Consider the following 11311-nt stretch of genomic DNA (forward strand, 5'->3'; position numbering starts at 1 on the left):
GCATGTCCTCCAGCTCTAAAGACTGCAGTGCTAACTGCTTAGAACAGGCCAGGCGAGAAATCAGAAAAGTCACAGCAGTACAGCTGGGAAAGCTGTTGAGTCTGTCACCTCCTTGGGAGCTGAGAAGTGCCAGACCCCGTGATTGGGAACTGCAGCCACTGTTGTCTAATAAAGACTCCCTACAGACAGGCACGCCCTGCCCACACTATGTTGGGAACAGAGGTCATCATCTTTCAGACTTGGAAAGCTTAAGGCTGCTCAGTAACCCTCTGTATTCTCCTCATGTCCTTTTACACACATGGGCCCCAACTGAAAGATCCATCTGCAATCACTGTCCTTGAAAAGGGCTAGATTCTTGAAATCATAAATACTAAGGGATGGAAGGGACCTCAGAGGGATTCTGGGACTACAAACAAACCCAGTCTGATCAGTGATGCTCTGTTTGGAAACTTGCATTGATGAAGAACTAATTACCATCTCAGGTAACCAATTCCACTGTGGGACAGCTCTAGTTGGTAAGAGGTTTATCCTTATATTGAGGCAAAGTGTGCTTCTTTATAACTTCCTCCCTGACCCCCCAGTGATCCTAGCCTGCCCCCTGGGCTCAGGAAAAATAAGTCTAATGCTTCTTCCACATGACAGCCCTGCAGATATTTGAAGGGAAGCTATCACATTCCCCTCTAGTCTTTCTTCCTCCAGGCTGAACATCCATAATTCTTTCAATTGCTCCTCATATGGCAGGGTTTCCAGGCCTTTCACTTTCTTAGTCGTCCTTCTTGAGACACTCATGTGATTAACATTGCCCACCTTAAAATAGGGTGCCCCAAACTGAGTATAGCATTCCGATGTTGTCTGATCAGGAGAGAGTACCGTAGGACTCTCACCTTGTTCCTTTTGGACGTTTTGTTTCTATTAATACATCCTAAAATCTTAGTATTTTGGTTTTTTAATCTTATTGTTCAATCACCCAGCATTTAGTGAGTGCTTATTATGTGTGAGTCACAGTGCTAGGCACAGGGGATAAAATTACAAAAGAGAAGAATTTTCTGTGCTTACAAAGCATATACTAATTATGATGCTAATATAATTATGTATATATGTATAATCACATATATAATGGAATTATTATACTAATCATAACTTGCATGTATTCTGTGCTTGATGCACATGAGTTCATTTGATCCTCAAGACAATCCTTTCAGATAGGTGCTATTTTTAGTCCTATTTTACAAATAGAAAGCCTAGGGTCAAAGAAATTTAGAAGGAGCATCTAGAGAGCACAGTGGATAGAGTGCCAAGTGGGAATTTGGGAGATCCTGGGTTCAAATATGACCACAGATACTTCTAAGCTCTATGACCCTGGACAAATCATTTAACCCTGATTGGCTAGCTGTTGCTATACTAAGATAGAAGGTAAAGATTAAAAAAAAAAAGTTAAGTAATATGCTCTCATTCCAATAGCTAGTAAAGTATTGATTGAATCACCTTGAGCTTGCAAAGTTATGCTTTTTTAGTGCTTGACATAAACTAACACCGCCAGGTCTTTTTATATGCAGACTATCTAGTTGTGCCTTCCTTATTCTGTAAATCTATAACTCATTTTCCATACCCAATTCATTCCTATTGAATTTAATCTTATTAGATTTCATGCATTGTTAGAGCCTGTTTTGACGTTTTCTCATCTCTATATCATTGCCCTTCTTTGTAGGTTGTTATTGTTGTTTCAGTCATTTCAGTCATATCCAAATCTTGGTGACTCCATTTGGAGTTTTGTTGGCACAAATAATGGAGTGGTTTGCCATTTCCTCCTCCAGTTCATTTTACTGATGAGGAAATTGAGGCAAATCAGCTTAAATGATTTGCCCAGGGTCGGTCACACAACTAATAAGTGTCTGAGCCCATATTTGAACTCAGGAAGATGAGTTCTCCTGACTACAAAGCCCAACTCTCTCTCCATTGTGCCACATAGCTGCCCTGTACACAACCTTTTGAAATATAGAGTTCAAATCCCACCTCCTTCTTGAGGCTTTCTGGGATTAAACATAGACTGTCTATACAATCCTTAATCACTCCTCCCTTTTGGCACAATGACCTTTTGCTGTGTTTGCTTCCCCACACCCCCATTCCCAAGCAAAGTTCATGTTTGTTTATATCCTGTTGTCTTGTTCCTTTCAAGCTCCCTGAGGACAGGCATGAGTCAATACTCCTTGTTCCAAGAGTTGAGACCATTGATATAGATCTTTGGATTTTGTAGACACTTTTAATTGAGTGTTCAATTGAAATATGTAGCTGTCTAAAATGACCTGCTTTAGAGTCCTGGGGAATCAGTTTCCTCTTTGTCTCAATCCTTCAGTTTGCTTGTTTGGGGCATGTGCCCAATATTATAATATCATAAAGATTCTTGGGTATATTTTCTTATGCTTGAGACCTTGGATAATTCTCTTCCTGTCTTAGTTTGCTCATCTGTACAACGAAAGAGCTAGATTAGATCATTTTTAGGTTCCCTTCCAACTCTGACATATTATGATTCTCTAAAATGCTCTCTAGGAGACTAAGAACTGAGAAAGGGCATATATCATTTCTCCCAGGGATAATCCCTGCCCCAAGGTATAGGTGATCAGGGCTCTGGGAGTATGTGGAATAAAATATCACAGTGGCATGTGATACAATACAACAGAAACTCTAAGAGTAGTCGGAAAAATGTGTCAACATTGCTTTTGACAAGCTTTCAGTGTAGGGAATTAATAACAGCACTGACATCACAGCAGGAATTTTTTTAAGTCACTACCTCCTCTTGTTTTATTCCAAGCAGCAGGATCTTGGGAAAGGCCAATGTGACCGTGATTGTGGGCTCTGTTTTGTTCAAATATCAGAAGGGGAGATGATTCCTTGGTAGGGTTTCTGGTTGTTATGGCATTAGAGGACCTAGGGTGGTGATTTGCAGGTCTGCTTTCACCTAAATGAAATTAAATATTCACCTGTTTTTTTAATCCAATTATTTATTCTGAAACCTTCATGGTGGACAAGAGATAAAGCAATATTGAGTGAAAGGTCCAAGTTCATGGCAAATTGATAAGTTGAAGAATATCCAGGGGAAGATAAGAATGGTAAAGGATTTTAAATCCATGCTACATCAAGACTATTTTAAAGAACTGGGGATTTTTAAGTTAGAGAAGAATAGACTTAAAGGGATAATATGAAAGCTATATTCAATTACTCATGTAGTCATTGGTAGACCCATAACTTACTGTCACAGGTTGGGTTCCCTGTGGGATGATTATTTAGGTTTAAGGTACTCTGTGCTTCCCTCTTCCCCAAAATGTAGCTCACAAGTCACCATTTATGTGCTTACATAAGTTAGTCAGAGGATAAGTGGCTCAAATCAAAGACATTTACAGCAATAGCATAACAACAACAATATATAAACCTCATAAACCGAGGGTATCAAACTCTCACAAATACCCACAATGGGAAGAATGCATGCTTATTGAGAAGACAAAAACAAAACAGCAAAAGCAAGTGCTGCCCTCTAGGAGTTCATGTTCTTTATTTTTTTTTTGGGGGGGATATATAATGGATGCAGCTAAGTAAAGATAAGGTAATTTGAGAGTCGGAAGCACTAACTACTGATTAGATTAGGAAAGGCTTTATATAAATTGGTCCTAACCTGAACTTTGAAGGAAGCTAAGACATAGAGATGACATATTAAACTGAAAGAAACCTCAGGGGTCATCTGGTCCAACTCTGTTGTTTTATAGATAAAGAAACTAAGGACCAGAGAAATTCAGTAATTTCCCCCTATGTACCACAGGCAGCAAATGCCAGAGGGAAGATTCAAACCTGGGTTCTCTAACTCCAGAGTCTGGCTCTTTCTATTACATTCCATTAACCGTTCAGGTCTAAGGTGTAGAAGTGAGGAAACAGTGCAGGCTTGGCATGGGGGATAGTCCATGAAATGGCTTGGAAATGGGGGATCGTTTGGGGAACAACTAGTAGCCCAATTTGTCTGAAATGCAGAACACAAGGAGGAGTTAAGTGAAGTATGTGTAAAGATTATTTGGAACCAGGTTATAGAGAGGTTTGGATGCCATATTGAAGAATTTGTGCCTTATCCTAGAGGAAGACTGATGAGAAAGAGAGAAAGCCAGAGAGAAGCAGAGACAGACAGAGAGAGAAGGGTAGCAACAGATAGAAAGACAGAGATAGAGGGAAATAGATGTGGAGATAGAGAGAGCATTTACTTTGTGGCAGCAAAGAGCTAGGTTTACAAATACAAGTCCCCAAAAAAGGGATTCACTGCCCTTAAGCTAAGTGATTCAGTGGATGGAGTGCCAGGCTTGAAGTCAGGAAGGCTCATCTTCCTGTGCTCTAATCTGGCCTCAGACACTTCCTTATTAGTGGTGTGATCCCGGGTGAATCTCTTAACCTGTTTGCCTCAGTTCCTTATCCATCAGATGAAGTAGAGAAGGAATTGTCAAACTGCTCCAGTATCTTTGCCAAACAAACTCCAAATGGCATCACAAAGAATCAGACACAATTGTACCTACTGAACAACAACAAGCTTGTCCTTAAGAAGCTTCGATTCTAATGGGGGAACTGTCTTAAAAAAAGATAAAAAAAGGGAGGTTTTTGTACCTCAAGGTCAGCTTGGACTTTCGGTATGGAGAGGGGGAAAGAGAGGAGAACTCCCTTCTCAAAGTGGGGTTCAGGGGAGACAGCAGATATAACAGGTTGGCTCAGAGAGAGGAGAGGGGGATTGAAGATTTTCCCCCTTTTGCCTTCCCTCCTTAGCTAAAGCTGCTCTCTCCAATTCGCTCTTGTCTCTCTTGTCCCCCCTCCATTACTCAAGACCAAAAGGTCTCCCCTTGATCTCACTCACTCTTAGCTTGGGGAACAGATAACTTTTAATGTTAACAACATTGAAAAGGGAGCTGAAAAGCAAAGGGTAGGTGTGGGAGAAGGTATCCTTGAGGGAGAAAGGTGGAAAAGTAGTTCAGAGTCAGGAGCTGAGTCACCTTAGAAGCGAGCGGGCCTGGCATGGGTGCTTCTTCAAATAAGAATTAGTCAATTGGCGGAAGCAGCAGCAGGGGTGATGGCAACCCTTGAAAAAGAAAGCTGCTGGAGTGGAGATGGGGAAAGGGTCTAGAGAACCGTGGGACTGAGCGTTGTTAAGAGCTGGGTTACATTGAAGCTTTTTGACTGGGAGAGAGACATGATCAAATCTATTCCTTATGATAAAGCCTGGAAGCAGGGAGGACAGCCAGGAGGCTCCTGAAATCCTTCAGGTAAGTAGCAGTGATGCTACAGCCAAGATTCAAACCAGGGAAAACCCTAAGTAGGAGTCTTTGTTCATGGGGCAACACCTCAGACTGCTCTGTAGGGAAGTGACAGAAGAGCATCCTAATTTGGGTGGGAGGGTGGAATTGGGAGTGTGGGACATGAGGTCACCAGTGGTGGGGTGGGAACAGGGCGCTTACTGTTTCCTGTCATCTGGCTGCTTCCTATTTTAGCTAATTATTCCTTTTACTAACTAGGTGCTAAGCTCTGTTGTGTCTACATGGTCAAAGGAAGGAAAGAAGGAAGGAAGAACAAAAGCTATTAATGTCCTCTGAGCTGGCCTCCCCCTTTCCCCTCCAGTTGCCTTGCCCTAGTTACTACTCTGGAACCAGCAGGCCTTCTGACTCATCTCATGTTCATTGTACTATGTTATGCCACATCCCAGAAGCAGAGGCAGCTTTTGTCCTCAAGGAGCTTACATAGATGTATCAAAGGCACAACAGCTACTATAAGGCATAGGTGCTCATTGATATTGTGCAAAAGGTACTTGGGCAAATAATTTCTGCTTTCTTAGCCTCAGTTTCCTCAAATGTAAAATGGGGGCAGGTTGCACAAGAATGGTTTTAAAGCCCAAATCCTTTGATCTTAAAAATTCCAAGTGCAGTTTAGAGAAGAGTAGAAGGGGTCCAATGGGTGAGAGGTGACTTTTAGGAGAGAGGGGTTTGGGAGGAGAAGCTTATGGCCTGGTGGAAGTGCAGATGGTAAGATTTGGGGCATGATATGCAAAAGAACAGAACTATAAATGAGTGTTTGTATGTGTGTGGGGGCATATGTGTGTATGTGTATGTGCATGTGTGTGTATACATGTGCATGTGTTTGTAGATATATTTCAAGGAGGGGGAAGAAAAGGAGAATGATAAGGAGGAGAAGGACAGCTCTGTGTGACTCCCTTCTGCTTGAGCATTTTGCTGGTTTGATGGGAGTTCCCCAAGGCTTATTTATTGAAACCATGAGGTTGGGTGGGAGGTGGCTCCTTGAGGAAGAAGGGTGGCTGCCATTTCCAGGTGGCCCCGGGACAGGAAAATCATCAGTGGTGGGCCTACAGCACCTGTCATCACAGCCTCCCCCTCTTTCCTCCTTCCCCCACCTTCCCAGCCAAGCCTGCCTGTGTGATTGGCCTCCACTAAAGGACTTGACATTTATCCAAAGCAGACTTGAGATTTCCAATTTCGGGCTCCTGGAAACTCTTTAATACACACAGAAAACATGCAGGAAATCTTCTACAAATATACTGCCAAGGTGTATTTCTGCCCTCATTTGAACAGTCAACTGTTATTTATAGGACACTTGAGGTACTTTTCTAAGCACTCTCTCCCTCAGCTCCCCTCTGTCCTAGTCTCTGTCTCTGGTTGAGTCTCTGCAGGATGATTGGATTGACCCATGCTGATGGGTGACTAAGTTTAAACTCAACTGTGACATTACATCTAGCTGACCCCAGACCAGGCTTCACAACCCATCCAGCCATCCACCAGGAAACTACGGCTCATCCCGGCATCTATTCTCTGCCATAAGCCTACCCTAGGCTCTTCCTGCTCCCCTGCCTTGCCACCGCTAGCTCTGGGAACAATAATCAAATCAATGCAGCCACTGCTGCTGGACAGGGTGTGACGACCGTATTGTCTAACATTTCTATTCACAATCCCTACCAAACTCCCTTCCCGGCCATCAATTCCTCATGACCTCACAAGGCCAGTGAGAGGATCAAATTAGATAAAAGACATGAAAGTGCCTTGATGTCTTTGTTGCCTGTAAATGGCATTTTTGTAACTTCAGAGCTAGCAGGTGCCTTGGGGGTTCTCTAGGCCAACCCCACAGTTTTATCTCAGGCTTAGAGACAAGGGAAGGGGCTTGTTCAACACTGCACACAGAGCTGGCACTGGGGTTTCTGTCTCCAAGTCTAAGGCTCTTTCCCTCTGCCACACTGCAATGTAAGAGGATATTGTATTTTCCCCCTGAAGACCTTGCTGATCACTTACTGGGGTTTTTGTTTTTGAGCATAATGATGAACGTTTTGGATAGCATCTAACTAAAAGGGACCCTGAGAGGTCACCCTATTCCTCTGCTGCCAAGCAGGACTGCATTTAATTCATATCAAGCAACCGGTTTTCTGACCTTTTCCCTGCACAAACCTCTTTGGCAAAGGGTTCTAGTGTCTCATAATTTGAATAATTGGGAAGTTTCTTCTAGTATCATTCCAGCTATGGTCCTTTCCCTCCCCAGCCCCACTCCCCTCTCCTTAGTGGAAATGGAGCCCAGCCACTCACCACCAACCTGTATCCTAGCATGAGCTGGAACAGGAATAAAAAGGAACAAAAATAGCTTTTAGTCAGTAGAGTGCTGCTGAACCGCTTACAGCCAGTTTGAAGTGTTTGCCCAGAGCAATCTCTGCATTTGAGTCTCCAGCAGTGATTTGGAGACCTGAGTTGATACAGCTTCTCACATTAGCTTCCCCTTTATCCCATGTCACCAGGGGCAGGAATCGAGACCAACACAGACATATATTTGAAGGTTCAGAGGCTCTCTCTGGGACCTCAATGGACATTAAAAGACTTTGGGGGAATTCATCATGCCTCCTTCAACTGTTGAAAAACATCCCTGAGAGGGACTGCTTCCTGGGTAACAGAATGTAGATGTCTGAATGGTAATAAAGCTCGTCTTATGCCTATTTCGTTGACACAGTTGAGTCTCAACAGGACCTAAGATGGGGCTCATTTGCCATGAAATGGTGAAAAGAAAGGGGATAGCTGTGGATCTGTAATACTGTGCCAGAAACTCCCAGAATATTGGATTTGGCAAAGAGGTTTTAATGATTTAATTCAATAATAAACTTCTTTGCCTCAAGTATCACGTATAAGGTTCCCATATACATGAAATTATCTTCTTTTTGAAACAGAAAAATAATGTGGGGGCATGGGAAGAGCATTTGAACTGGAGCAAAAAGGCCCGGGTTCAAATATAGTCTCCATTACATAAGACCCTCTGTTTAGGGCAGTGAGGTGAGACAGTGGATGGAGTGCTAGCCTTGGAGGCAGAATGATTCATTTTCCTGAGTTCAAATCAGTCATTTACTCACTATGTGACCCTCGGGTAGTCACCCAACCTGGTTTGCCTCACTTTCCTCATCTGTAACATGAGGGAAATGGCAAAAAGCACTATAGTATCTTTACCAAGAAAACCTCAAAAGGGGCCACAAAAAGTTGGATATGACTGAAATGCTTGAACAACAGACTTGAGACTTCTGGTTTGGGGCTCTTAGAAACTGTAACAGAAAACATATGGGAAATTTCAAAAAATAGAAGAACAAGATGTCTTTCTCTCATGTTGTTCATATAGCAATGAAGGACCTTCCCTAAATGTTCTCTGTCCCTGCTGCCTTTGAACTTTAGCAATGTCTACATTTGTAAGGTGAGAGAGATGTTGAGCACCCAGTAAGTATTTATAAATGTTTGTTGGCTAACCGACTGGATCTCTTTTAGCTATAAGTCCTGTGATGCTATGATATTGAGGTTGGTTAGGCATTTGATATAAATGGGCTGGATCTAGATATTGAACTGATTGGTAGGGTATGGCCCTTTATCCCAACCTCCACAGCTGGGCATCTGTAGAGTCAAACCTTCAGACCAATCCCAGGTGATACCAGTCTTTAGAGGAACCTGGCTAGGAACTGAGACTCCAAGAATTCTGATGCTATAGGGAGCCTTGTAGCTATTGGTCCATCTACCTTCCATCAGGTTTATGAGTGTCTAAAACATCCCAGTTTGATACATTTTTTCTCTTCTTGTAGAGTTACAGGAATGGAAACCACAACTGTCCTTGCTGGTTAATTTTTGGCCTGATTTTGGACCTTTCACAGTTTGCGTGAGAGACAAAATGGAAGACCATTTGGCCTTTCCATCTATCCTGAGGCAATGCCCTCCATATTTCTGAAGAATTACCATCTAATTTGCCAATGAATCCTAGGGGCCAATAGTCCTTTCCCTCTGCCCTACAGCTAATGTTTCCTATGTGTGTCATCTCTAAAATAATATGTGAGCTCCTCTGGACTAGGGACTGCCTTGCTTTTCTGTTTGTATTCCCAGTGATTAGCATGGCACATAATAAGTGCTTAACAAATATATTTTAAAATTAATAAATAACACTATTCAAAGAGCTCTGGATTTGGAGTCTAAAGACCTGGGGTTGAGTCCCAGATTTGTCACATACTTGTTGTGTAACTCTGAACAAGTCCCTTAGCTTCTCTAAGTTTCAGTTTCCTCATCTGTAAAATGGGGATAATAATACCTAACTTACCTCTCTTACAGAGCTGTTGTGAAGATCGAATGAAATGATGTGTGAAAGTACTTTGGAAACTTGAAAGTTTTATATAAATGTCAGCTATTATACTTCAATGGATCTTTGATCTCCTTGATGTGGTTATTCTTTCAACTGATACATCTCTGGTCACTTTGGCAAATGCCAAGTAAAGGGCTGTAGCAATTTCTAAGTCAATTCGGGTCTCCAGCCTAACTTCTATCTAAATGATCCATGCAATTGTAACTATGTGCCTGATTGTAGTTGAATTGGAAGATATTAGACTAGGGGGATGAGCAAATAGTTTTCAAAAGAAGAATTGTAAACTGTTATCCATTTTATGCAAATTATTAACAACCATATGAAAGATTGCTCCAAATTGCTAATAAGAGAAACACAAATTGAAACAGTCCTGAGGTTTTTGTGTCATAGCAAGTAAATTAGAGAGGATGATAAAGTTTGGGAAGAGTATATGTGGGAAGAGAGACAGTCACACTAATACACCATTGATGGAACTATAAATTGGTCCAATCATTATGAAAAGCAATTTGGAATTATGCTAAGACAATGATTAAAATGCTTGGAACTTTTGATGTAGACATCCTACTGCTAGACATAAACCCCAAGGAAGTCAAATATAGAAAGGTTCCCATATACATGAAATTATCTATAGCAGCTGGAAACAAAGTAGATACCCATTGATTAGGGTGTGATTAAATAAATTGTGGTGCATGAACATAATAGAATATTACTGTGCAATGGGAAATGATAAATACAAAGAATAAGGAGACATAGGAGGCCTCATATGAAAGGGAATTAAGCAGAACTAAGAAAACAATGACTTCAGTGGCAGAAGTGGAAGGAAACAGCAACAGTAAGAATCAGAACCAAATGCTTCGTAATTATAAACAGCCAAGCTTGGTCTCAAAGAAGAGATATAAGAATTCATTTGCTTTCTATCTTTGTAACAGTGGGATTGGGGGGAAGGACTAAGATTTAATCAATGTAGTGATTGATTTTGCTTAATTTTTGAAAAACTTTTTTTGTTATAAGAATGGCTTTTAGGGGCAGGGATTTTATTTGGGAAATGGTGATGTGAAATTTAGAGATCTCCATTAAAAAATGAAGTCTGAAACATAAGAACATCACAGGATATTGGAGATGGATGGCACCTTGGAGATCCTCAGTTCCCTCATGTCATAGATAAAGAAACTGAGGCCTCTTGAGGGAAAGAAATTTGCCCAAGGTTGCATAGCTAATCTGTGCCAGAGCAAAGATTTGAACCCTAGGAGTCTCCAGACTTCATGCCATTTTTTCTTTTCACTATAGCATGCTGTCTCCTAATGGAAACACTTTGGGTTGATGAAATGTTTCCCTCACTAGTTCTCTCTATCTGTGTCAACATTCCAAGGAAATCTGCAGAAAGAAGCCCCCTATAATAGAGTAAAGTGAATAGAATATGCATCCAATCAGCTTGCATTAAGTTTGACTCCAGATGGCTCTTATGAAAATGAGTACAGTTTCATCCCCTTCTCAATGAAATTGGACATAAGAAAATATATTGCACTTAAAAATAAAATGTATACCCTTTTCCCTGCCAAATCCCTACGAAACTAGCCCAAAACACAGATTTGAGAGTGAGGATGGGAATTAAGGCTTATTCTAAATTATGTCCATCAGGAGA

At 41.5% G+C, this 11311-nt stretch overlaps 1 long non-coding RNA gene across 1 annotated transcript; it reads left to right on the forward strand.

The window, feature by feature from the left end:
- The first annotated feature begins 233 nt into the window (after positions 1 to 233).
- LOC103095353 (uncharacterized) lies at positions 234 to 9729 on the forward strand. The gene is made up of 4 exons (XR_001626679.2): positions 234 to 482; positions 7808 to 7978; positions 8671 to 8742; positions 9639 to 9729. It is a non-coding gene; the product is annotated as an uncharacterized LOC103095353 (long non-coding RNA).
- Positions 9730 to 11311: the final 1582 nt, after the last annotated feature.

The sequence above is a fragment of the Monodelphis domestica genome, chromosome 1 (genome assembly GCF_027887165.1).
Source record: "Monodelphis domestica isolate mMonDom1 chromosome 1, mMonDom1.pri, whole genome shotgun sequence".
Classification (NCBI taxonomy): Eukaryota; Metazoa; Chordata; class Mammalia; order Didelphimorphia; family Didelphidae; genus Monodelphis; species Monodelphis domestica.